This window comes from Perognathus longimembris, chromosome 14 (assembly GCF_023159225.1).
Source record: "Perognathus longimembris pacificus isolate PPM17 chromosome 14, ASM2315922v1, whole genome shotgun sequence".
Taxonomy (NCBI): Eukaryota; Metazoa; Chordata; class Mammalia; order Rodentia; family Heteromyidae; genus Perognathus; species Perognathus longimembris.
In genome coordinates this window covers 52,446,222-52,473,391 of record NC_063174.1, presented here as the reverse complement: position 1 = coordinate 52,473,391, position 27,170 = coordinate 52,446,222, and the positions used below count along the sequence as shown (strand labels likewise).

The following is a 27,170-nucleotide window of genomic DNA, read 5'->3' as shown; positions in this document are numbered from 1 at the left end:
TGAGGTGGAGAGCGAAAGTGTGTGTGTTTTCAGGGAAGTTTTTCTTGGTGGCTCATGCCAAAAGCAGATCCAGTCTTCACCAGAAGAGCCCCTCTGTCCACCCCTCCGTTATTTTGGTAGAATCTTGAGACACCAGTTTATTCTTTGGGACTGATAGAGGAGAAGTTTATAGGCCCCCCTCCCCCTTCCCTGTGCCTTAACTTTGCCCTCAGGGGACCCAGGCTGTGGGGTGGCAGCTGTGGAAAGCCACTTAGGCTTGTCCCCCGGGAAGGTGGACTGCCACCATTGTGGGAGAGTTCACAGGCAGGATCAAAAATCCGAAGTGTTGAACAACGAGGGGGGACTAGTTCTGTTCTGAGTAGTTTGGAAGGGATTCGAGCAAGCCCTGCCAAAGCTCAGCCGGGTTGTCCATTCTTCTCCTCCTCCAAAAATATTGCTCGTGAGCCAGAGAGAGCGGGCCCCACCTGGTGATGTCATTTTAACTTCCATCTGAACAGAAACAAAACACAGGACAACAAAATCCACCTAACCCCACAAGTAAAAAAAGCGTCAGCCGCACCACTCATTCACATGTAAAGTCCTGGCGGACTTGGAGGAAACTCAATAGCTTCCATTCAAAGGGCCAGGAAACTGATTTGGAAAATAAATAAACTTGAGGAATTCCCAAATAGAGGCAGCATGGAATGAGTAAGAAAAAAAAAAAATGAAGGCACATACTCCAGTGTTCTTTCCGGTCTTTACAGGCCATAGAAAGCCAGAGGAAACTTCCTGAGGTGTGCCGGCTTCTGCAGGCTCTGGGCCGCTGGGGGAAGGCCGTCCGCTGGCTGGCAGCCAGCCCTGCCCACCTTTAGTCCCTTTCTGTCTGGCTGACTCTGTGCCTTGGGCTTTCTGCGCTGCTGCCCTGGAGAACTAAGTACGGGGTCCTGGCCACATGTGGAATCTTCTAGGCCTTCGCTCTTGCTGTTGAGACTGCTTGTTGGCATCTACTCTTCTCTTTGTTCGTCCAAGGCCCAGTTTAAATTCTACTTTCTTCAAGAAACTTCACAGATGATTTATTCGTGTGTGTGTGTGTGTGTGTGTGTGTGTGTGTGTGTATACATGTGTGCATGCGCATTCTGGTCCTGGGGCTTGAACTCAGGGCCTGGGCACTGCCCCGGAGCTCTTTTGCTCAAGACTTGTATTCTACCACTTGGAGCCACAATTTTGCTTCTGGTTTTCTGGTGGTTCGTTGGAGATAAGAGTGTGGTGGACTTTTCTTTCCTGCTCAGGTTGGCTTTGAACTGGGATCCTCAGAGCTCAGCCTCCAGAAAGAATAGCTAGGATTACAGATATGAGCCACCAGCACCCAGCTTGCTTTCAAACTTCCTGCTGTTAGGTAGGTATCAAATAAACCCACTGACCAGATGAAAGGCTAGTTATTGTCATTTCATACAATTGTAAGATGGTAGAGCTGAAAAAAGACTTCAAGGACTTTTCTCACATTACAGAAAAGGGAATGGTGTTGTTCAGTTTAGTTCACTGGAGACAGTCTTGCTGGGCAGTCCAAGCTCACCTTGCACTTCATCCTGCTTCATCGTCCCTAGCACTGGGATTATAGGCGTACATGACCATGCCTGGCTTAGTAGAGAATTTTCAGCCTGAACTCTTCAGTGACTTTTTCAAAGCAGGGCATGGCTGTTTAAGTCCCCAAGTGTGTGAGCCCAGTAGGCAGAGTCTTCATTATCTTCAAGGCTTTAGGAACCCTAGGGTTTCAGATTCACTCAAGACTTGGCAGATCATCTCCTGCCTTCTACCCCTCATTTAGATCGGCTCAGTTTCCCCCATGCCAACCCTTCCACCCAATAACAAGTGCCATTAACCCACTCTGCTAAAAGCTGCTATCCGTGGCTTAAAATACAACCCCTGACGGGGAGCTCAGGGGAATAGGGAGCTAAGCTAAGGATTCATTCGCCCTCACTTTGTTCCGGATGGGGCAGCTGGGGAAATCAGTCGAGTTCAGACCCTTAAAAAGAGTGGAAAAAAGAAAGCGCATACTTTCCAGTGTCTGGGCACCGCTTGGCGGGGCAGCTGGGCACTTGGCTGCGGCAAAAAGATGTCTTTAGTTTCAGAAATCTGAGACTCTGGTCTTGTGAGGGGGAAGGGCAGGCACGTGGCTGCCCGGGGGGGGGGGGCGGGTGATGGGTTTGTGTCAGAGCTCAGGGCTTACCCCAGTTACAGCAGGCTTCGCTCCCAGGACAAGTCCAGGAGGATATAAAGAATTATTTTTTTTAAGCTTGTCACAACCACAATCCTAGCTACTCAGGAGGCTGAGATCTGAGGATCGCAGTTCAAAGCCAGTCCAGGCAGCCAAGTCCACGAGACTCATCTCTTCAAGTAACCACCAAAAAGTCAGAAGTGAAGATATGGCTCAGGGTAGAGCACTAGCCTTGAACCCAAAAGCTCAGGGACAGCACCCAGGCCTTAAGTTCAAGCCCCAGGAATGGAACATATATACACATCCAAAAACAAAAAACAAAACAAAACAAAAAAAAGTCAAAGCTGGGTGTTAGTGGCTCATGCCTATAATCCTAGTTTCCCAGCTACTCAGGAAGCTGAGACTTACGGTTTGGGTTTCAAAACCAGCCCGGGCAGGAAAGGCCATGAAACTGGAAGTGGAGCTGTGGCTCAGAGTGGTAGATCACAAAGTGGTTGAGCACAAAGAGGCTCCAATAGTGCCCAGATCCTGAGTTCAAGCCCCACAACAAAAAATATGCCCTGACAAACAAACAAGAGGAAAAACAGAGTCAAAGTGTCAGGTTTCCCAGTGGACATAGGAACCAGGCTATTTGGGGGAATATTTTTTTTTAATTTTTGTTGCTGTTGGTGGTGGTCGTGATGGTGGTAGTGGTGGTGGTGGTGGTGGTGGTGGTGGTGGTGTGTGTGTGTGTGTGTGTGTGTGTGTGTGTCTGTCTGTCTGTCTGTCTGTCTGACAGGCTTTTAAAGAATTTTTGCTTTCTATGTAAACGTGTGCCAGAGTTTGTTAAGGGAATTAAACACCATCCAGGTTTCCGAGTTGGAAGGCTGATTAATCTCTCTGCCAGTTACATATGGAAATAAATTAGTAAATGGTTCATCTGGGACTAAACTACTGCAGAGATGATAAATGATTGCTCCGGTGTGTGTCGGTGTCGTCGAGATGGAGTTGTGCTCACTGGGGTGGCAGAGAGATGACTCGATCCTCCATTGCGGTAGCAGGAATGAAATCTGGTGGAAAGAAAAGGACACATGGAAAATTTACCTTGAAATGTTTCTCAGGAGAATGGATTGGTGGATGCCAAGTTTGTTCCTCTGAACTGCTGTGTCTGCAAATGTTTCAAAGGGGAGTCTCAAGGGCATGAAGAACAACACTGTAGTTTTGTGTTTGCAAAGGCCAATGCAATAGCAAGTGTTCATTAGCGACCAAGGTCTTGATAAGGAGAATTCTATGTGTATTTTCATAGAGCTTCTTATCTAGGTTTTTATTTAAATTTCAAAAATGGTGGGGCACGGGGCTGGGATATAGCTCAGTGGCAAAGTGCTTGCCTAGCAAGTGCAACGTCCTGGGTTCAATCACCAGTACCAAAAAAAAAAAGACAAAAATGGTGGGGCAGGTCAATGCCCTGTCCCCCCGCCCCCTATCTTTCTTTCTCTCTCTTTCCTTTGCTTTACTTAGGGCTTGAACCTAGCTTCCTTCCTTCCTTCCTTCCTTCCTTCCTTCCTTCCTTCCTTCCTTCCTTCCTTCCTTCCTTCCTTCCTTCCTTCTTCTTTCCCCTAGTAACTGGGGCTTGAACTCAGGGCCTGGGTGCTGTCCTTGAGCTTTTGTGCTCAAGGCTAATGCTTTGCCACTTTGAGCCATAGCTCCATTTCCAGCTTTGTGGTAGTTAATTGAAGATAAGAGTCTCATGAGCCTTCCTGCTCAGTCTGGCTTTGAACTTCCATCCTTAGATCTCAGCTAGGATTACAGGTGTAACCACAGGCACCCACCCATACATTTGAATCCTGTTTCCTTTCAATCAGAGCCTTGTGGCAACATCAAAAACATTCTCCATGTCCCTTATTCATCTGCCAATAACAGAAAATACAGCATTCTATTTGTGTCTGTTTTTGAGAAGTGGAGGCACAACTTCTTTATCATAAAAAGTACTTTTTCTCCACATGGAGATGTTAAATTAATATGACTGCCACTTTTCTTTGGTGGCGGGGGTCCTCTCTCCTACCACCCCCTCAGCCTGACCATTAACAACTTGAATTCTTTTATAAAGTTAAGCCGCAGCTGGTCTCAGGGGCTCTTAAATGTAGTAACATTTTGCAGAATGGCCCCGGGGCTCTGGTGACATCTCAAGTCTCCTTCCTACTTGAAAATTTTCTTTTGTGTTCTTCCTCCTGGGCAGATCTTCAGCTGTGAATCTTTAAAGTGGCCGGAGAGTCTCTCTGTCCTAGAAAATGCAGAACCCAAAGCCCAGAAAGGTAAACGGGAGATAGAAATCTCTAAGTCATCTAGTTTACCAGACATCAATTTCTAAACATGTCTGCCTCGAGGACAAGCCACGTGGTCTATACACCCGAAAAATGTGGCACCTTCTTTGCAGTTGGACGTGACCTTGATTGACCCAGATCATCGTCAAGTGTCTCTCACATATCAGCCAGCCTCGGTTACTCTGTGTCCCCAGCAACCCTTAAGTTTGGCTGCTGCCTGTTTCTGCCTGTCCCCATCCTGGCCCAATGCCAAGGCCTATAATGACTGCCATTGTCTTAATGATCATGTCCTTTGCCATCGTCCTTCAACCCAACCAGAATCAAATGCGTAGTCGGAGCCCTCTAACCCATAGACGAGATAATACTGACCTTGTGTTAAGAGGCCAATCTATGCCCTGTGTTCTCTAATGAACAACACACTGTTCGGGCCAGAACCTTCATTTCTTGTCCTCTCTGGCTCTTCCTCCTTCCCCATTTCCTAGCTCAGTGCTCTGTCTTTAACTGGAGCTTAAGCTCGAAGTAGAGTAGGGTCATTTTATGTACACGCACATACAAAGACAGGTTATAGTCAACCCAGTGACTCAGACCTGTAATCCTAGCTATTCTAGAAGCTGAGATCTGAAGATTGCACTTCAAAGCGAGCCCCAGGCAAGAGAGCCTGAGAGACTCTTACCATCTCTGCTTAAGAAGGCAGAAACTGCTGTGGCTCAAGTGTTAGAGGGCCAGCCTTGAGCAAAAGAGGCTAAGGGATAGCACCTAGGAGCTAAGTTCAAGCTTCAGCATGGACACAGTGTGTGTGTGTGTGTGTGTGTGTGTGTGTGTGTGTGTGTGTGTGTGTGTGTGTGCGTGCACGCTTAAATGAATTATCCAAGGCATACCAGACTCTCTTGGAGGCTTGTGAAATATACTGATTTCTGAACTTTCCCTTCCAGATCATGCATTTGATGCAACTTGAGTCAGAGCCAGGAATTTGCATATCCAACAGGTTCTTTCAGTTGGTGGGTTTGTTATAGGGTTCCAGGGAGGGGATTCCCCATCCCCCCAAGAGTCCACCACTCAGAGAGAGCCTCGAGCAAAAAGATGAAAAAAGATGGATTTATTGGGGTAGTAAAAATCGAACTGAGGGACAGGGTTGCAGCCCAGCCTGGGGGCTGGGACCGCATGAGGTTGGGTTATAAAGGCAAATACCACCTGGTCAAGCCTGCCACATGCAAGTGGCCAATAAGGTTACAACACTTACAGAGCATTCCAGGTCACACGCAGGTGGCCAATGGGGTTATAGTCTGCCACACAGCATCTGTTTGAACCAACCTATCATTTTAGTTAGAATTGGCACGCAGATTTGGCGGGGCTCACATGATGCAGGCAGATATGCCTACTCATGGGGGGTGGCGTGTAAGGCTGCTCCTTGATGGGAGAGCACTGGTTTAACCTTGAACTTTCCACAGCTCAGGTGGTGAAGCAATTTACACAATCTTATCACTGTGAAAGGGAACTTCCCTGGACAAGGCAGGGCCCTCAACTCTGAAGCTCAGGGCAGGGGAGAGCTTAGTGAAGATAGGGTCAGCTTCTGCTCTCTCTAACTAATTTGAGGTGAAGCCAGTCTGACACCCCCCCAACAGGTTGATTCTCTGGTGATACCCGTAGTGTGTTCTCAGGAACACAGTTTGAGAACCGCTGAGTTAATGAACATATTTCCTAATTCACTCATGCTAAACCTCCTCAAGTTTATTGATTTGTCATCCTCAAGTCCGGGGCTAAAGAAAATAAAAATCTTCCATCAGAAATTATGACGCAATTTGTCTCAAATACTAACTTCACTGTTCTGCAGTGTTATTGGTTAACTGCATGCGACCAGATAGCTTGCAGTTCATTTAGTGAACCAGACCCCAGGACTAGAAGCAGAGTCAGCATCCAGCTGTTGCCTTCTCAACCAGTGGGTTGGTCTGTGCAGGGCATGGAGGCTGACTAGTGGGTGGAACTCCAGCCTTAACGCTTGTTGGCGTCCTGAGGTGTTTGTTTAGATAGATAAGCTTCTCTTAAGTATTTGGAGAACCCCGCACTGGTGACCCCTGCCTGTAATCCTAGCTGCTCCGGAGGCTGAGGTGTAAGGGTTCCATTGGAAGGCAGCTCTGGACAGAAAAGTTTGTTGAGATTTTTATCTTCAATTAATCAGCAAATAAAACTGGAAGCAGAGGTGGTTTAAGTGGCAGAGTGTCCATCTTGAAGGAAAAAAAAAAGTCAAGAGAGCATGAGGCCCGGAGTTCAAGCCCCAGTACTGGCACCAAACAAAGCAAAACAAAACTTCCCCAGCAACCATAATAAAAGAAAATAACCTCAAACATCTCAATGGTGGTGCTAGTAAAATCAAATAATCTTGCTATGTCTCTGGCACATATTTTCAAATCTCTGGTTTCCCTTACACCCCATGAGACAATTGCAGATACTGCCCATCCTGAAAACCTCCATCCTTCAGCAATGCCCAAGACATAGAGTCACTGTGCCAACTGACGCTTCCCTGAGTTGTACCCTTTGTTAGGGTCGGGCCAGAGGAGACATCCATGCTGGCTTCAAGGCCTCGCTGCTTCTCTACTCTAATCCCATCTTCCTTCTTCTTCCCACCAGCCTCTAGAAGCTTCCCGCGCTGACTATGGAAGCGCCTTTGTGGGTTCTGTGAGGAGCAATGCTGACCTCTGTCGCATGGACCCGTTCTGACTCAGGTAATCTGCCACTCCCTGCCCAGCTGGGCCGCAGAAGAGGCACTGGAATCCATGAACTGCCAAAACTATTGAAATGCAAATGCCAAATTGATTGTTTCTCCTTCTATAAGTGGCCGCCCCTCTCTTCCCCCAGTCTTCCCAATGATCAATTCTTGTCACTGACTGGACTGACAATGTAGCCAGTCCCATTTAGGCATTAAGAAAACATGGAATCTCGTCTGGATTTGAAATTCTGATGTGTGCCTTAGCCACACAAAGCAGCTGCAGGAGTGCGGAGGACTTCCGTATAGAAAATTCACAGCATCTACTGCACTACCGTAAAATTACTTTCTTTCCAGAATACCGTGTTCAATTCTATTAATCTTGCTAATGTCATAGCTTTCAGTTGTATTGGGTAAGCGTTATCGATTGCCTGTTTTGTGTTCTTGGGAGAGCCCCAGGCTTAAAAAAAAAAAAAAAAAGAGAGTACAAGGCAGGTGGATTCCTGTCCTCAGGGAGAGCACAGCCTCTTTAAAGATTTACAATTTGATCTCGGCTACTCAGGAGACTGAGATCTGAGGATCATGGTTCAAAGCCAGCCCAGGAAAGTCCATGAGACTCTTACCTCCAATTAATCATAGAAAAAGCAGATGTGGCTCTGTGGCTGAAGTGGTAGAGTACTAGCCTTGAGCAAAAGGAGCTCAGGGAAGGGACCAGGCCCAGAGTTCAAGCTGGAAGACAGAGAGAGAGAGAGAGAGAGAGAGAGAGAGAGAGAGAATTTGAGCATAAGAAGTTGGCATGCATATGGCTCAGCTCAGGGTGGCACTGGGCACTAACTTTAGCTCTCTGCTTTAGGGAACTGAGAGACATGGCGGATGGAGACTGAGATAGATGGTTAGGGAAGAATTAATGGGCCAAAAAAGGGCTACAGGCAGTTCTGAGTCTGGCATGTGTTTGGCCAGGCAGAAGGAAAAGGATAATATGGAGCATGTTTGGGAAGGCAGAACTGCTCTCCTCTGTGAGCTTGGTGAGGGGGCCTGGCTGTCTGATCACAGTATTGGCAAGACCTTGATCTTCTGGCCCAATCACAGCCAAACTCCATTTTGGAACTGAGTTCCTTAAGAATCCCAGTGTAGCCGGGCATCACTAGCTCATGCCCGGATTGGTAGCTACTCAGGAGGCTGAGATTTGAGGATCAAGGTTCCAAAGCAGCCCTGGCAGGAGAGTCTGGGAGACTTTTTGTTGTTGTTGTTGTTGTTTTTGCCAGTCCTGGGGCTTGACCTCAAGGCCTGGGCTCTGTCCCTGAGCTTCTTTCTCTGTGCTCTAGAGCTAGAGCTCTACCATTTGAGCCACAGTACCACTTCTGGCTTGTTCTGAGTTTATTGGAGAGAAGAATCTCATCGGCTTTCGTGCCCAGGCTGGCTTTGAACCACAATCCTCAGATCTCAGCCTCAGGAATGCAGGCATGAGCCACCAGTGCCCAGCTTCTGTGAGACTTTTATCTCCAATTAACCACCAAAAAGCTAAAGTAGAGCTCAAATGGTAGCGGTCTAGCCTTACACAAAAGGAAAAAACAAACAAACAAACAAACACCTCAGGGATTGCTCTCAGGCCCTGAGTTCAAGCCCCAGGACCGGCAGAAACAAAACAGAAGAGAACAAGAAGAATCCTAGTGAGTTCCCGCTGAAGGAACACACCCTTCTGGTGATAGCTGCTGTCCAGCCCTGGCTTGCCGACTGCCTTGATTGTCTTTTCTGCTTCCCTGTGCCTGCCCGCACCCTGCCTCTGCCTGTGTGTTTGACTTAGTCTCACATACACCCCTGCCTCCTCTTCCTCCCTACGCCTTGCCCGGCACATGTGGCCTGAGGTACTGGATGAACCAGAGGCTGTGTGAGGTCAGTGCCTGGCCTTCCAAGGTGCCACTCGGAACTGGGAAATGGTATCAAAGAGCCTGGGTTTATTCATTAGAGAATGTCTCTAGAAGATTCTAAAGGCTTACACTCAGGCAGATAATGCTTTTGCTGCCCTGATCTGAAAATTGCCTTGAGAGACACCCGGCTGAGACTCCCATTCTCCCAGTGGAGAGGTGGCCTGGACACAGGTCCCCACCTGGACACACTGGGGTGCCCAGGAGCCCCAGGCCCTGGCTTACTGGGGAGCTCTGACCTCCTGCCATCCCAGCCCCAGTCCCCAGCCAGCAGGACAAGGAAAAGCTACAGGGACTATTTGTGTTCTCTTTAGCCTGCCCTGATTGCCTAAGAGGGTTGCTCCATCCCCTCTCGGCCTAGGCCAGGGGTCACGAAGTCTGTCCAGCCCACAGGCCGAGAACAGTCCACTGACTGTTAGTGCACAGCTGCCAAGCTAAAAAGGGGTCTTTGCATTTTCAAATAGAGGGGAAAACATTAAAAGAAGACTCAAATTGTGTGCTCCTGAGAATTCTATGGGAGTCGGATGCCAGTGGCTAACGTTTGTAATCCCAGCTACTCAGGAGTCTGAGATCTGAGGCTTGTGGTTTGAAGCCAACTGGGGCAAGAAAGTCCTTGAGGCTTTTATTGCCAGTTAGGTAACACACACACACACACACACACACACACACACACACACACACACACACACACAGAGAGAGAGAGAGAGAGAGAGAGAGAGAGAGAGAGAGAGAGAGAAGAGAAGAGAAAAGAAAAGAAAAGAAAGTGAAACTGTAGCTCAAGTAGTAGAGTACCAGCCTTGAGTGAAAAGCTAAGGGACAACACCCAAACCCTGAGTTCAAGCCCTATAGTACCAGCACAAACAAAGCATTTCAATGTCCCTATAAGGTTTTCTGGAACATAGCTGAGTTCATTTGTTTCTGGATTACCAATGGCAGCTTTGAACTACAATGAAAGATTCCAATAGGTATGAAGGAAAATATTTCTTATATTCGTGTGTCATTAACATTTGCAAAATTTTGAAGTGTAGAACTGTTTCCCCAAGAGGAAAATAAGGGGGCTGGGAATATGGCCTAGTGGCAAGAGTGCTTGCCTCACATACATGAAGCCCTGGGTTCTATTCCTCAGCACCACATATACAGAAAACGGCCAGAAGTGGCGCTGTGGCTGAAGTGGTAGAGTGCTAGCCTTGAGCAAAAAGAAGCCAGGGACAGTGCTCAGGCCCTGAGTCCAAGGCCCAGGACTGACAAAAAAAAAAAAAAGAGGAAAATAGGATTGGGGGGTTGGAGGCGTGGCTCAAGTGGTAGAGTACCAGCCAGTGCACAAAAGCATCGGATACTGAGTTCTAATCCTGGTCTCACAAAAAAAAAAAATAATAATAATAATAAGATTGGAAATTGGCAATATGGCCCAAGTGGAAGACTATCTTTCTTGTAAATGCAAGGCTTTGAGTTCAATCCCCATTACTGAGAGGACAAAAAATAGAGTTGAAGGATAAGTAGGATTGGATTTGGGAAAAGAGCCGGGTGCCAGTGGCTCATGCCTATAATTCTAGCTATTCAGGAGGCTGAGATCTGAGTATTGTGGTTCAAAGCCAGCCTGGGCAGAAAAGTCCCTGTGAGACGCTTATCTCCAATTAACCACTTAAAAACTGGAAGTGGCCTTGTGGCTCAAGTGGTAGAGCACTAGCCTTGAGTACAAGGAGGCTCAATGACAGTACCCAGGTCCTGAGTTCAAGCCCCACAACTGACAAAAACAATTGGAAAAAAAGGAAGGGAGAATATAGCAAATTGGTTCATGCCCTAGTTAAAATTTCCTATTTATCATTGCAACTTGCAATTAGATTCTTCACTGAGGAAATTTCATACTAGAAACCTACACCTAGTATTAGCCTTATTTATTTAATTACTGTGGTACTGAGACTTGAACTCAGGGACTCTTGTTCTGGGTTGGCTTTTTTGCTCAAGGCTGGTGGTGCCATTTGAACTATACCTTTATTTCCTCGGTATTACTTGTGCCTTTAAGAGGAGGCATCCAAGATTCTTGGATTAACCTAATGTTGGAACAGATCAGTTCCAAATTAAAATGAACCTCTTAGAACTTTTTAAATTTTTTCTTGGCACTAGATATGAGCTATTTTATTTTAAACCAAATAAATATTTTGTTTTAAATCAACTAAATATTGAAGGCTTACCAAGAGTAAGCTAAGGCATTTAATATTTAATCTTGGCAATGTCTTGTTTTGGTTTTTTTCCCCAAGCTGGTAGAATTTTGTTGTTGTTGTTATTTTTGTTTGCTTGTTTTCGTGCCATCCCTGGGGCCTGAACTCAGGGCCTGGGTACTATCTTTGAGCTTTTTTACTCCAGGCTAGCACTCTGCCACTTAATAAGCCACAGCTCTACTTCTAGCTTTTTTGGTAGTTAGTTGAGATAAAAGTCTTATAGACTTTCATGCCCAGGCTAGCTTTGAACCATGATCATCAGATCTCAGCTTCCTGAGTAGCTAGGATTACAGGTATGAGCCGCTAGTGTTCATCTTGGTAGAATTTTATGACACTATTGAAAAGAAAGTATGGTAGGAGTTGGATATGTGAGTTCTAACATTAAATCTCAAGCCAGGCACCAGTGACTCACACCTGTAACCTCAGCCACTTCAGAGGCTGAGAGCAGAAGGATCACAGTTGATGCTAGCCAGGACAGAGAGACCCTATAGTATAAACAACCAGCCAAAAAAAGCCAGGATTGGAGATGTGGCTCAAGAGCACCAGCCTAGCTAGTAGGAAGTCTTGAGTTCACGCCCCAGTACCATTACCATCACCAAAACCAAAAGGATAGTTAGGTCTTCAAACCTGTTTCTTGTAACATAGAAAAACATGAAAGCTGAGAAGTCAGACCTATTGTGAGTGTGTGTGTATGTGTGCACGTCTGTCCTGACACTAGGCCTCATGTTCTCACTTGGTTGTTTTGCTCACAAATAGCATTTTACCACTTGAACCCCCCCATCTGTCTGACATTTCACTGGTTAATTGGAGATAGATTCTCCCAGCCTTTTCTGTCTGGATTGGCTTTGAGCCTCAATCCTCCGAGCCCCCGGGGGTTGCGAGGATTATAAATATGACTACCTGGGCCCAGATGAGATGCCATAGACTAAAACAGACACAGGGCATGTCCATGCTCGCTGTTCATTGGCTAGAATTAGTCACATGACCTAGCGTTCTGCCAGGAATTACCTAGGAGCATAGGCCGCCCCCAGTGCCTGCAGTACAGGCCCAAGGTGTGAAATTTTGTTCTTTTCCTGTGCTTTTAGGTCTTCATCTTTAAAAGATAGCTCTACATTTTCTCACATCATTCATGAAAGGTTCACATGAGATATCTGAAAGATCTTTCAAAGGTATAATAAGATGTGAATAGATACAGTATTACTAAAATATTGTGGGGGTTATATTTGTTTATCTTTTGAGGGGCTAGAATTCAGAACCTTACAATCTTGTTTGTTTGTTTTGGTTTTTTACTTAAGGTTGGTAATCTACCACATGAGCCATACTTCCACTTCCAGCTTTTTTTTTTTTTGCTGACAAATGAGGAATAAGCATATCATGGACTTTTCTGTTTGACTTTGAACCCTGATCCTCTGATCCCAGCCTCCTGAGTAGCTAGGATGATAGGTGATTTGTTTCGTGGTCTTGAGTGGTGTTGTCACACTGCTATCACCTAGGGATCTTGGATCTTTTCCATTCCACTCAATAATGAATTATCAGGCAGGAAAAGTAGGAAGAGAGGCAAAGCTCATTTGAAACTGAGAATAAGGTGCCAGGAAAGGTGTGCGTGACCTCTTGGCTACTAGTCGGTTGGTAGCAACCCGCAAATGGGACTTGCGGCTGGGAGGGGGGCTGTCTTATGCATTATGAGGTGACAACCTGTATCCTGAGCAAGGAGGAGGGAAAAGAAGAGAAGGGAGAGATGGGAAAGGAGGAGAAGGATGACAAGGAGGAAGAAGAAGAAAAGCAAGAAGAGGAAGTAGAGGAGGAGGAGGAGAGAAAAGGAAGAGGAGAGAGGAAGAAGTGGAGGAGGCAGAGGAGGAGGAGAGGTTGAAGAAGAAGAGGAGGAAGAAGAAAAAGAAGAGGAGGAGGAGAAGAGAGGAAAAGGAGGAGGAGTAAGAGGAAGAGAAGAAGAGAGAGAAAGAGGAGGGAGAGGAGGAAGAGGAGATCCCAGACTTCTCAAAGCAAGAGAATAAAAAGCAGGACCTAGAAATGGCAGTCTCCTTGCAGTCTCCCTTTTGTATTCCTTCGTGCGGGTCTCAGCGGTCCTGGTTCTGGTCACTGCCCACCCACCTCACCCCAAGGGAGGAGTGCCTGTCCCCTGCTTGGATCTGTCCAGTGTCACCAGCCACCTGGCTTCTTCTCAGGGCTGCTGTCTCTGGCTCTCAGAGTCTTCAAGAAGAGAAGGGTGCTGTCTCTGCTGTCTCATGGTCTCTGCCTCTCTGCCTCCCCCTCAACACCAGTCCCCGTGCTCCCACCAGGACAGCCCTAGCATGCTCCAGTAGAGCCAGCATGATGGCCAGGGCTCCTCGCTCACACCAGGTCGATCCTGGGTTGCGATATGTGCACACGATAGCCCAGCACCCCTCCACCAGGGTCCTCGAAGACACGTGGTAGCTGATGTCTCCTGAGTCACCCACCGAGGCTCTTTACACCCTTGCTCCAGTTCTTCCCCCAAATAAGCTTGCATGGCCGGGGCATGCAGTCGCTGCATTTGAAAATGAACTGCCGGAGATGCAAAGAAGGTTCCTTGGTTTTGTTTTGAAACATGGTCTATGCAACATACGATGAAGCCCAGGCTACCTTCAAAAACCCAACATAGCCAGGCGGGCCTCAAACTCATGAGCCTCCTGCCACTTTGTTCATGGTCACACAGCGAGCCAGTGGCTTTGATTTGAACCCGGTCTTTCTGGGTTTCTGCTTTTAAATATTCCTATGGGGCTGTCTCGTTCTCCCTTTATGAGGATGGCACCCCAGTTCCCTGGGAATGTTCTCAGAACACATGCTGGCAGAAAGATAAACCCTTGAGTGGCTGTGGTTGCAGCCCTGTAAAGGGCTGGCCATGAGAAGACAAACTGCTGAGTGACCATCTTTGGAACCATCAGGTAGCAGGAGCAGAGCGGACTTCCAGTTCCGACTTCCGGTTCCAATCTCCACCCCACCCCACCCCATATTGACAAGTTCAGCTTGTTTGAAAACTGGGCTCTGCATTTTACAGGGAGTGAAAACAAAAACAAATTTTTCATTTGAAATCTAGGGTGGGGTACAGCTAGAGCCATGTGCTATGAAGTTTGTCCAAACAGGCCTGGGCCCAGCACAAATAGCCAAGAGAAACTTGAGTTCAGAGAGTTTACTTACAAATCTGTTTATGAAAAATAATAGTAATAAAAGCTAAAACAAAATAAAAGTCCCCCCACAAACCAATTCATTTACTAATATTGAACAAAATCTGTCTGCCCATAAGACTGTGTATTTCATTTCTCTGCCTTCTCGATCTATGTTCAAAACCAAGCCTACCCAGGCGCCAGTGGCTCACACCGGTAATCCTAGCTACTCAAGAGGGTAAAATATGGAGGATCTTGATTCAAAGCTAGTCTAAGGCAGAAAAGCCTGGCTTTATCTCCAAAATAACCAGCAAAAAATCAGGACTGGAGATGTGATTCTAGTGATAGAGCACCATCCATCTTGAACAAGCACTGGGCACTGAGTCCAAACCCTGGTACAAGAGAAGAAGGTGAAATGAACCCATGGAATTGCAAGGAAAAGTAGCTGAAAAATTAGCCAAACATGACATAGTCATCTGTTGAATTATTTACTTTAAGAAAACCTTGGGAAATTATACATGTGGTTTCTAAATGTACAAAGAACACTAAAGGAATGCCATTATGAAAGAAAAACTGGGTGGAAATTTCTAATCCTGTCTCATAAACAATATCGGAATAACTTTAAAATATTCTGCTTTAAGCATGCATTTAATTTGTGCTCTGGGAACCAAATAATGTTGCCAAGATAAAAACATTCTAATAATGATTTATGTAAATGTATTTGTACAAAGTAATGGTGTAGTTGCCTATAGCAAATTGCTTGGAATATGGAATGACATTTAATGAGGTCTTCTCCCCACCCCCAACCCCAGAACATGAAATGGAGAAATGAGAGAGGCCAAAAAGGAGAAAAGGAAACCCAGGCTCAAAATGGAGTCCGAGGCCTCAGGGAGCCAAGACAGCCGGACAGAGGGCAAACAGTCAGCACTCAGCCCAGGGTGCTTCCCTGTGATGTCCTCCGTATTTAAGGCAGACGGTTTTAAAGACAGAAAGCTGTGTGGCAATGCCTCAGATCTCAGCCTCCTAAGTCACTAGGATTATAGGCCTGAGCCATCGGCACCTGGCTTTCTGTCTTTAACACTGACTGAAATAAGGAGGGTGTCACAGGAAAGCACTCTCCCTGAGTGCTGACTGTTCAGACTGCCTCTTGTCCAGCCGTCTTGTCTTCCTAAGGCCTCAGACTCCAAATCCTAACTATTTAGGAGGCTGAGATCTGAGGATCACAGTTCGAAGCCAGCCAAGTCGTACAAATCCATGAGACTCTTTATCTCTAATTAACCACCAAAAAAGCCGAAAGTGTGGGTATGGCTCAAGCCACAGCGTACCAGATGTGAGCAAAAAGGCTGAGCAAGAGTGCAAGGTCCTGAGTTCAAGTCCTAGTGCTGACATGAAACAAACAAATAAGAGACTCTTAGAAGACTAGAATTCTATATCTTTTAAGGTTCACGCTGCTCTGACACCAAAGCTTTTATAATCTCTCATTCTTTTTTTTTTTTTTTTGCCAATTCTAGGCTAGAATTTAGAGGCTGAGCACTGTCCCTGAACTTTTTGGCTCAAGGCTAGCACTCTATTACTAGAACCACAGCTCCACTTGTGTGTGTGTGTGTGTGTCTGTGTGTGTGTGTGTCTGTGTGTGTCCACTGGTGCCTGGCATACAATCTCTCATTCTTACAGCCCTGATAGCACTCTTACAACATGGAATGGAAACAAGGCAAATGTCATGACCGTTGGACAATTCATCTCAGTTGCTACTTTTTACCAGGAAAAGCTATGTTTTGGGTCATAAATGGAGTCCAAATGTATAAAACAAAAGGCTCCTGTGAACTGTACGGTAGACCACAGGCATTTCCCTGTTGGCTGCTCAGTTGGGACCTTGGATAATGGCTCTCGGTGTTTCCTGGAACCAGTTCATTCAGTGGAAAGTATCTGAGCCTAGAACAGAGGAATTTTTCAAGGCACACTTTGGCCTGGCCAGTGTTCACTGTAATCTTCCATCCTCTGTACTATGAGGAAAGGAATGAGCTTCCATCTGCATCTTCCATTTCATTTGATCAGAACCTGGGTTTACCCTCTCCCATGGTTGTCTCCATCATCTTTGCTAGGTAGCTGGAGTTTGTGTCCTATAGATCAGGAGAGTGAGGTCCCCACAGAGTACAGAGTAGTGTTTGACCTTTAAAAATACTTTATTTATTTATTTTTGAGCCAGTACCCAGGCTTGATCTCAGAGTCTGGATTGTGTCCTTTAGCTTTTTTTGTTCAAGGCTCGTAGCACTCTACCACTTGAGCCACAGCTCCACTTCCAGCTTTTTTGGTGGTTCATTGGAGGTAAGAGCCTCAAGGACTTTCCTGCCCAGAATGGCTTTGAATTGGGAACTTCAGATCTCAGCCTCCTGAGTAGCTAGCATTACAGGCATAAGCTACCTGTCCCCTGCTCTGATTTGGGATACTTCTTTTTAAAGGATTTCTTGTTGCCTGGAGATACGACTATGTCTATATCTCTACCATTATTACCGGATCCACTCTTGTGTCAATTAGTCTCAGCATCTTTCTTAGTTTTTCTACCTGAGACATAAACGTAGCCTCTGGATATCTATGTGTTTAACTGAACAAAAATGTCAACAAGCTGCTATTTATTTTATTAAACAGCTTGAGCAGAGATGTTTGATTGCCAGAAACTGTTAGCTTATCACTGGACTGCCCTGGTGATTCTTATCATTCAATTTGTATTGCTCACGATCCTAATTATTACTCCCGAAAAAGAGCACGATGTTTTTATTTGTGTAGTTCTTTCGTTAATAATTTAATTGACTATGACAGCCAAGTGAGTGCCACACATGCATGAAGGTAGTTAGAGCGAGGGCCACAGCACCCTGACAAATGCAAGCAGAGGTGTGAATTGGAGTGAATTGGGGTGCCAGGCAGGGCCTTTGGCCTTCCCTCTCCCATTTAATTTCTGAGCCTTATTATGAACTCACCAGTCAGTACCTCTGACCTGGTAATTGTAATACCCTGAGAAATTCAGATCCTAGTGTAGTTATTTTGGTCACTAAAATGGCTAGGTTAGAGCAGATTTGTAACTGAAAAAAAAATCATCCTGGCCAGAAAGAAAACCCGCCACATGGTTCAGGCAGAAAAGAGTTTACTAGGGAGAGAGCAAACTGCTGGCCTGCACAAGGGTGGGGGGCGGGGGAAGGCACCCCAAGACAGAGGGGGAAGGAAGGAAGAAGAGGAAAAGAGAAAGCGGGACTCAAGCTGAGCTGGCTTATATAGGGAAGGGTGGGAGGCGGGACCATAGTGGATGCGGAAGTGATCTCAGAGCCTGGGGAACCTCTCACTGGGGAAGGCATGATCAGGGTGGTTCAGGAAGTGACCTCAGCAGATGAGGAAGTAACCTCAGAGTCTGGGGTCCTTTGGGGACTCACAGTCAAGTGATTACTTACTGGCTTCCGGCAGGTGAAGAGGGGCTGTTCTCCCAGGCAGACCTAACATTCATTTTGTTGGTCACAGGGCTTGAGCTCAGGGCCTGGGTGCTGTCTCTGAGCTCTCTTGCTCAAGGCTAGCGCCCTACCACTTTGAACCACAGCTCTACTTCCTGTTTTCTGATGGTTAATTGAAGATAAGTCTCACAGTCTTTGGGCCCTGGCTGGTTTTGAACTTTGATCCTTAGATCTCAGCCTCCTGAGTAGCTAGGATTACAGGCATGAGCCATCAGTGTTCTGCTACAAATATTTAAATATATCTTGCTACACCAAAACTTGTGAATTCTTGTGTACAGGGACGTACAACAAGTTGTGTCCTCAGCTCAGATTTTGCATTTTAAATAAAATGATGAAGTGAAATATGTCTTTGGAGGGGTGAGATAATTCAGTTGAAACTTGACCAGTAGGTGTCAGCCCACTGTATTTTCTAACTCTTCATTGTATGGGGAAAATAAAGCAGATAGGACATTTCCCATTTGGTCAACCCAGCTTAACGTCTAGAATCCTGAGCATGTCCATGCACACCTGTAACCCCAGCTCTCAAGAGGTACAGACCGGAGGATGGTGAGTTCTAGGCCAGTTGCAGTGTGTGAAAATGGCCGCCTTTTCCTCCTGGGGCTCCCAAATGTGGTCCTTGTGCCTCCAGTTCTCTTTTGCTGGCCCCAGGAAAGGAATTGAGGATGCGGTAACCTCAGGGAGAGGATTGTTTGAGAGCCCTGTTTCCTCATTCACCTTCCCCAAAGAAGTAAATTAGCACCTCACAATTAAAATCATACCCTTATCATGAATGAACTGCTAAGCTCTTGGTACTCTGGACCTTTATGGAAGAACAATCTATTTCAATACAATCAAAGACTTGGCAATTAGTCAATAACTTGGAAGCAGGCCGCTTGCCAGTGGCCAAGCAGTGTATATGTATCTCTCAAGCTTGGCTAGGTTATGGGGTGACAGGCGATCCCCATAACTCAGTGGCCTAAAATAATGGTATTGTATTTCTTGCCTATCTGTGGCGGGTTAGCTGGGGGGACCTGCCTTGTGCTGATGTTCTTAGTCTGTAATGGAAGCACATGGAATATTCTCATCATCATGGCTGAAGACAAAAGAGAAATGGTGACACACAAGGTTGGTTCAGTGGTAACAGGTCATTTCCACTCACATTGTATTGGCCCGAGCTGGTCATGTGGTCTCACCTAACCCGGCACTGGGGCTTGAACTCAGGACCTCACTTTGCTCTCATTTTGGCTTGTTTACTCCAGGCTGGTGTTGTACCACTTGTGCCACACCTGTACTTCTGCTTTCTTTGCTGGTTAGTTGGAAAGAAGAATGTCAAAGACGTGTTTTTCCTGGCTGACTCTGAACCGTGATCCTCACGTCTCAGCCTTCTGAGTAGCTCGGATTGCAGGCGTGAGCACTCAGCAGTGACAGAATTCTTTCTCTTCCCCTCCTCAGTTTTGTTCTAGAGTCCGAGCCAAGGGGTGGCCCAGGGCGCCAGCCCACCATCATCTCCATCTCATTGGACCAGGGGCACTGCCAAGGACGATAGTTCACGGTAATGTCCAGCAGGCACAAGACAGAAGTCAGAGGCGAGTGTTCAGCTGAGTCTCCCAGGCCTCTCTTTCCTAGCCAAGTGCAGGTCCCCTTCTAAGCTCCTCCTACACTTCTCTTTTGGAATGGCTGAGATTCCTTCCTTGGCCATCCCCGTGTTCTCAGTGAACTGGCCCCGTGATGTTTGCTTGTTTTGTGGTTTGCCACCCTTTCCTCCCTCCCCAACTCTTTCTGGAGACTGAACTCAGGGCCTTGGGCTTCCTAGGTCAGCCTTTTCCCCCCTGAGTGATTCAGTTTGCCTTCTGTTTGTTTTTGAGATAGAGGCTCTTGATAACTTTACCCGGGGTTTCTTTAGACTGCAATCCTTCCACCTCCACCTCCCAAGTAACTGGGATTACAGGCATGAGTCACCAAGCCTGGCCTGTCCAAAGGTTTCAGTTCATCATTGATATTTCATTTTCCTAAGTAGGCATCTACACGTTTCTTTTTTCCTCTTGGAAGTGACTCTACAGAAGGTTTCTTTCACTCAGGAGGCCTAGGAATTATTTTCATTGGCTCTTTGTGTGCATGTGTGTGCGTGTGTGCGTGTGAGTATGTGTGGTATTGGCTAGCAGGACCTCACACATGGTAGACAATACTCTACCACTGAGTTCACTCCAGTTGTGTTCCTTGCCCACCTCTGTGTGTTCATTACATGTTCCAGGCATGCCCTGAAGGCCTCCTGATATTAGAAGGGAAGAGCTGGGGGTCTGGGCTTGGTTTGTTCCGTCAGGACCTTAGTTCTATTCTCCAAGTCCCAAAAAGGACTTTTTGCCCACATAGGACATCCTCACTCTGCCAGCAACCTCAGCCATCTGGACTATAGCCAGGAACCTAAGAGGAACAGAAAGGATCTCAGAGGACAAAACAGTGATCTCCAAGCCTATGAACTAAACTTAACTAAATCCTGGCTGACTTTCTGTTGTTCCTGTAGCCAGACTCCTAATTCACTGCATTATCCATGAGAACGTGGTAGCACGGAGAGATTAAATAGTGTACCAAAAACCTCAAAGCTGCAGGTGGATGAACCGGTTCTAGAATTCCACACCCAGCAGGACGATGGGAGAGATGATGGGTGGCCAGCCTATAAGGAAAACCGTGAAGCGTAGGCAATGCCCTTTTTGCGAGGTGTAGAGAAATCCTTTCAGAATCCCCAGCCTTGTGTTTAGTGCTAGTGTGGGATGGGTACCAGTTGGCTGGGAAATCCCACCACACACAACTGTGCTCTGCCTTTCTGCCAAGCACATAGGGTTGCTGCTGCACATGCGGCTTAGCTGGTGCATACACGGATGCTTACAGCCAGGCACTGTGGCCCACATCCGTAAGCCTAGCCGCTCAGGAGGCTGAGATCTGAGGATCGCGGTTCAAAGCCAGCCCAGGTACGAAAGTGTCCGTGAGAGTCTTAACTACAGTGAACCACCAGGAAACAGCAAGTGGATCAGTGCCTCAAAAAAGCACAGGGACAGTGCTCAGGCCCTGAGTTCAAGCCCCAGAACTGGGGGGTGGGGGTGGGGGTGGGGGTGGGGAGAGGATATTTACAACATGCTTTTGTGGGCAATCCTGGTGAAACCCTGCCTAGTCTGGGTCACGATGAGATATGTGGATGAGGAGATCGTCGGTCTCTCACCGAGGAGCCGCTTCCCCGACGTGACTGGAGATCCCATGGCTTCATCTAGAATCCATACCTGAAAGATTCTGATGGAGACCTACTCACTGGCCTCACCATGATCCTCTGTGTGTGTGTGTGTGTGTGTGTGTGTGTGTGTGTGTGTGTGTGTATGTGTGTAGCTCTATCATGAATGTGACATCCCGGGCTCACAACAGCTCCTATATGTGAGCTCAGGCTGGGCAAGGTGATGGCGTGGTTGGTTTAGAGTTCGTCCTCCCGAAACTCGTGCTGAAATTTAATTGTCCTCATGGCTAAATTGGAAAGAGTGTCTTTCGTTTCTTTTTTGTACCAGCCCTGGGGCTTGAACTCAGGGCCTGGGTGCTGTCCCTGAACTCTTTTGTTCAAGGCTAGCGCTCTACCACTTGAGCCACAGTGCCACTTCCAGCCTTTTGAGTGGTTGGCTTTAAACCACGGTCCCCAGATCTCAGCCTCCTGAGTGGCTGGGATGGTAAGCGTGACCCGCTAGCATCGGGCTTCATGTTCAGTCTTTTCTGAGTAGTCAAGGCAGTGTTCACACCTATGTGCAACCTATGCACACACCTGCCCTGGGCGTGGCTCCCGATCTTCCTGACATGTGGCTTCTCCCAGACAGAGAATTGCTGGAACAATGAAGCACCTGCACTTGCACTCTGGCAAACCAGTATTTTCCTGCAGTATCTGTGCTTGCATAGCGTTGGTCTTTGTTAGCCGCACGGGAAGTGGTGTGGGGTGTCATATAGATGTTTCCTTCAAGTTTCCAGAAGAGGGAGTGGGAATCGTGTTGGTGACTGGGTCCTGCAAAGATCAACCATGCTAGCCACCAAAAAAAAAACCCAAAACAAAAAAATCTCAGTTCACTTTTCATGCAGCCCTTAGGATTTGGCTCTGACCTTTGGGAAATGTCATTTGGGGGCTGCAGCCTGTTAGACACGCCTGCAAGGCTTCGCTGACGCTCAGGGGAAAAGGTGTAACTAGGATGTCCCTGTCTTTTAGAACACGGTGCAGGAGAAGGAAGCTCTCCCTCCCCCTCCCCCTGGAAGAAGTGGCAACAGGAAAGTACGGGGTGCGTGTGGCTAAGGGGGGCTGTGGGTCTCCAGAGGTCCCACACACCAGGCAGCGGAGGGCACGGCTTTGGGCAATGTGTACATTGTATCACCTTCCTCCATAGGCCTGGCAGTCCTGAGTCATTGCTGTCCCATGCAGGTGTGCTCCTTGCACATCTGTATGGCATACAGCATACCCCAGCCAGCAACCCAGGCCCCTGGGCAGCTTCTTGCCCACAGCTCTATTCAATGCAGGCAGCAGAGACTTCTGGGATTCCAGATGCCTGTGATAGACCTGCCTTCCAAACCCAGGTGGTGATTGGGTGCTGGTGGCTCCTGCCTGGAATCAATCCTAACTGCTCCTGAGGATTGAAAGGATATGTCCCAGCCATAGGAGAAAAAGGTTCATAAGGGGGTTTATTAGTGGGGCCCTATCTCCCACGGGAGAGGGAGCAACACGGCTGCTGGACTAGCTGCACCTGAATCCAGGTGGTGGCTACAGGGGAGGGAGGGAGGTCTCAAAGGTGGGTGGGAGTGGCCATTACCATTTGCTTTGAAGCACAGCGTTGCTTGTCTTCTCAGCGGTACAAACCACACAACTCTGTGCAACTCAGTGACCGCGGGGGATTCAGAGACCTGGGGGGCCGGGCAGTGGGCTCAGGCGGGGCTCAGGCGCAGCTTCTTTCCCTGGGCTGTTTGGAGAGCTCGCAAATGAATTTGTTTCCTTTTGTCCTTTTCCACTCAGCAAATATCGACTTTGACTCTTGGCTGTGAGCAGTGCTGGACCAAGCGTGGCTAATCTTTATTTAAGGGCTTTATCTTCTCTAGGGACAGATCAGCCAAAACTTGTTGCTGGGACCCGTGTGTGTGTGTGTGTGTGTGTGTGTGTGTGTGTGTGTGTGTGTGTGTGTGTGTGTGTGTGTGTGTGTGTGCAGGGGTGTCTTGATTGCTCGGTCCCTCGAGGCTCATGTGGAACCACCACAGAAAATGCTGCTTCTTTGGGGAGTGGGCCAAGGCTGATGGGAAAAAAAAAAAATCACAGCAGTGATGTTCCTCTTCCAGGGGCCCCAGCTGCATTCTGGGAAGCTTACCTATCACCCCTCTGTCAGCCTTCTCCAAAGCTGGCCTGGAGGCTCCTCACTAATAACTATGGACATGCAGGAAACTGACCCTGCCCTGCCCTGGCCCCCAGGAATAATAGGAGACCTCCAACCCCACCCCACCCCCCCAGCCCCCAACCCCCACCCCCACCCCCGCCAAACAATAGCTGGCTCTGGCCCCCTGTCTGTTCTTCCAGGCAGCTTTTTCTCTTGCTTTTTTTTTTTTTGGTCTGTTGTGAGGCTTGAACTCAGGGCTTAGGTGCTGTCCCTGAGCTTTTCTGCTCAAAGGTAGTGCTCTACCATTTTGAGTCACACAATTTTTCTGGTGGTTAGAGATAAGAATTTCTGTGGACTTTCCTGCCTAAGCTGGCTTTGAATCACGATCCTCAGATCTCAGCCTCAGGAGTAGCTAGGATTACATGTGTGAGCCCCAGGGCCTGGCCAGATTCACTTTCTGATGAGAATTCTTTTTGTCGTTTTCAGATGGCCACAGCCATCTGATATGATTGGATGTAGTTTCCAGAGAGGGAAAAGAAAGGGAATACCTGTCACTTTTTTCTTCCTCTTACGAGGCTAGAAATGCCATTATGGGGTCCCTACTCTTTTTTTTTTTTTTTAAGTCTTTTTTTTTTTGGCCAGTCCTGGGGCTTGGACTCAGGGCCTGAGCACTGTCCCTGGCTTCTTTTTGCTCAAGGGTAGCACTCTGCCACTTGAGTCACAGCTCCACTTCTGGCCATTTTCTGTATATGTGGTGCTGGGGAATTGAACCCAGGGCCTCATGTATACGAGGCAAGCACTCTTGCCACTAGGCCATATCCCCAGCCCAGGGGTCCCTACTCTTTAATCTCTCCATGCCAGCTATATTTCTGTACAATGCCTGTCTACAAAGGGAATGTTGGGCCAATGGGATTTTCACTTTTTTGTATTTGCCAGACCTGGAGCTTGAACCTCTCGCTTCAGTGCCTGAGCTTCTTTAGCTCAAGGCTAGTGCTCTACCCCTTGAGCAACAGCTCCACTTCTGGCTTTTCTGGTAGTTTAGTGGAGATTAGACTCTCACAGACCTTCCTGCTCCTGCTGGCTTTGAACAGTGATTCTCACATCTCAGGTTTATAGGCCTGAGCCAGCCTGTCTGGCCAGATTTTTACATTGTAATCAATAGTGCCAAATAACTCTCCACTAGAAAATAAATAAAAGTGATGGGACCACTCCCACGGTATCTCTTCCCCCTCTTTCCCTGCACCGGGTTTTACCCAGCTTTTCCATGATCGTTTGGCACAGATGCAGTTCACATATGTGTGTGAGTGTTTAAACGTGTGGTGGTGGCATTTTAGGTGGATGTGTTTCAAGGCTTTCCTCTCCAGCTTTGAGGAAAACCAAATCTAGAGTCTAGTCCCTTTTTTTTCCCCCAGTGTTTTATTGTTGGAGTTGATTTGTTTTCTGGAGCCCGCCCGGCCCACGGCTATGTGGGTGGATGTATCCTTCTCTAGAAGGAGGGGGACAGGAGTTCCCTATTTTGATGGGGACTCTTGAAGCTGGCTGGATTTAAGTGATGCTGTCAACAGAACAGGTTTCCCCAGCAGGCTGGAATGAGCGTGGTGTCTACCCCAGATGGCCTTGCTGGCCGGGACACCTGGCTGGGAGCGCCATGGCCCTGTCCCTCCTGCGTCCACATTAGTGCTGCTCGAGTGGCAGCCGCGCTTGCTCTGGCCTCTGGGGCCCAGGATGCCAGGCCAGGGAGGTGGTGGCCTTGGCAATGAAGCTTGCCCGCTGCGGTTCCATTGATGTCTGAGTCAGGCCATGGTGGATGAATTATCTTTACTTCTTTAGTGTTTTGAAGATCATTGATAAGAGATGTTCCTTGTTTCAAAACCAAATTCAGGAACAATAAATCATCTCCTGGGAAGGTGACAGGGTAGCCTTGTTCTCCGGGTTCTTGTCCTAGCCTTTCTTCCTTTACTCTTTCCGGGTTGTTAGGACACAGACCCGGGCATACCTGTAGATCCTGGGGTACAGAGCCCCCTTCTTTCGCTTCAGTTCGGGGAGTGATGCTTGTATCAGTCATATACGCTGTAGGATGAATGTAGAATATTGATTTAGAATCCAGGGAAGAGGGGCTGGGGATATGGCCTAGTGGCAAGAGAGCTTGCCTCGTATACATGAGGCCCTGGGTTCGATTCCCCAGCACCACATATACAGAAAACGGCCAGAAGTGGTGCTGTGGCTCAAGTGGCAGAGTGCTAGCTTTGAGCAAAAAGAAGCCAGGGACAGTGCTCAGGCCCTGAGTCCAAGCCCAGGACTGGCCAAAAAAAAAAAAAAAAAAAGAATCCAGGGTAGAGATTAAGGATTGAACTTCAGAGAGAAGTGATTTTGTTTTTCTTTTGGGGTGCTTTGGCTAGAAGTGGTAGGCAAGCATTCTTCCACTGAGCTATATCCCCAGTCCCAAATAGGGGCTTTGACGTTTCCTTCTCAGTCTCTGGAAGGTCTCTATGACTGTGCATTAGGGGGCAATGGCCTTGGGAAGCTGAGAGCTAATTGAGTTGTTTACTTAATTCTTGGCAATACTGGTTCAAACTCAGGGCTTCTCACTTATTAGGCAGGCACTCTACCACTTGAGCCATGCCCCTAGCCCTTTATTGCTTTTACTATTTCTCAGAATGGGTCTTGCACGGTTTGCCAGACTGAGAGCCTCCTCTCTGGGCCTCCTACATATGACAGATGTGAATCGCCACATCTGGATTGTTTATTGAGGTGGAGTTTATGTTTTTTTCTCCTGAGTGGTGATCACCCTGATCTCTGCCTTCTAAGTAGCTGGGCTTATAGGCATGAGACACTGTACCTGGCTAGCTGAGACATTCAGATAAGGTAGGCTTTGGCGTGACAGTGCCAGCTTCTTAAGGAACAAGTAATTAGCTGGGCACTGGTGGCTCACACCTGTAATCAGGAGGCTGAGATCTGAGGATCATGATTTGAAACAAGCCCGAGCAGGAAAGTCCATGAGACTCTTACCTCCAATGAACCACCAGAAAACTGGAAGTGGCTCTGTGGTTCAAAGTGGTAGAGTGCTAGCCTTGAGCCCAGGGACTCAGCCCTTGAGTTCAAGTCCCATAACCAACTACATATCTGTATCTGTATCTATCTATCTATCTATCTATCTATCTATCTATCTATCTATCTATAATGGAAAGCTAAGGGACAGCACCCAGGCCCTGAGTTCTAGCTCTAGTACTAGCGCAAAGTTCTTTATTCCTTTAAACATAATATACTATAATATACACACAATAAATACAATATACATATAATAAACACAATATAAACATAAATACATAATGTAGACACAGCACACTTGAAGCTTTCTGAAATGGGTAGCAAATGGCTACCGTGGATGGTGAAAGAGTATGACGTGTGAAGACAGGAAGGTGTGCTGATGAAGATTTAACCTGCAGGACTGTCACCCGCCAGCTCCGGTAATTCTGCACAAGGAACACGGAGATCTGGAAATGTCCCATTCATCCTCTGTGCTTCGCAGGCTGACATCGACAAGGTGACAAGTTACTGACAGGTAACAGGGGAACGGAAAACATATCAATCCAGAGGCCAGCCCAGGGAAGCCCTGCTCAATTTGAACATGGTCTGTAAACTCTATTTCTATGATTGTGACGCATGGCCAGTATGCCCGTGGCCAGCTGTCATATTTAGGCCCAGTGTTCTGGTGTGAGGAGTTACATTTCCTGCTAACCAGGCAGGCTATTGGAACCGGTGTTACCAGACCCTCATGGCCTTATCTGATGGCTGCCAGTGATGGTCAGAGGCCCCCCAAGGGCGACTTGTCCCAACTTC

The 27,170-nt window shown here is 47.4% G+C and overlaps 1 protein-coding gene across 3 annotated transcripts in view; it reads left to right on the top strand.

Moving 5' to 3' along the window:
- Foxn3 (forkhead box N3) overlaps nucleotides 1–27,170 on the top strand; it is a 360,243-nt gene that overhangs the window by 104,171 nt on the left and 228,902 nt on the right. Inside the window, exons 2-3 of one of the 3 annotated variants that reach the window (XM_048361885.1) lie at nucleotides 7,120–7,214; nucleotides 26,777–26,892. The gene's annotated coding sequence lies outside the window, so the exon portion shown is untranslated. Of the gene's footprint in view, nucleotides 1–4,405; nucleotides 4,486–7,119; nucleotides 7,215–26,776; nucleotides 26,893–27,170 lie in introns of those variants that run through there. The other 2 variants (XM_048361884.1, XM_048361883.1) reach the window with 2 other exon arrangements.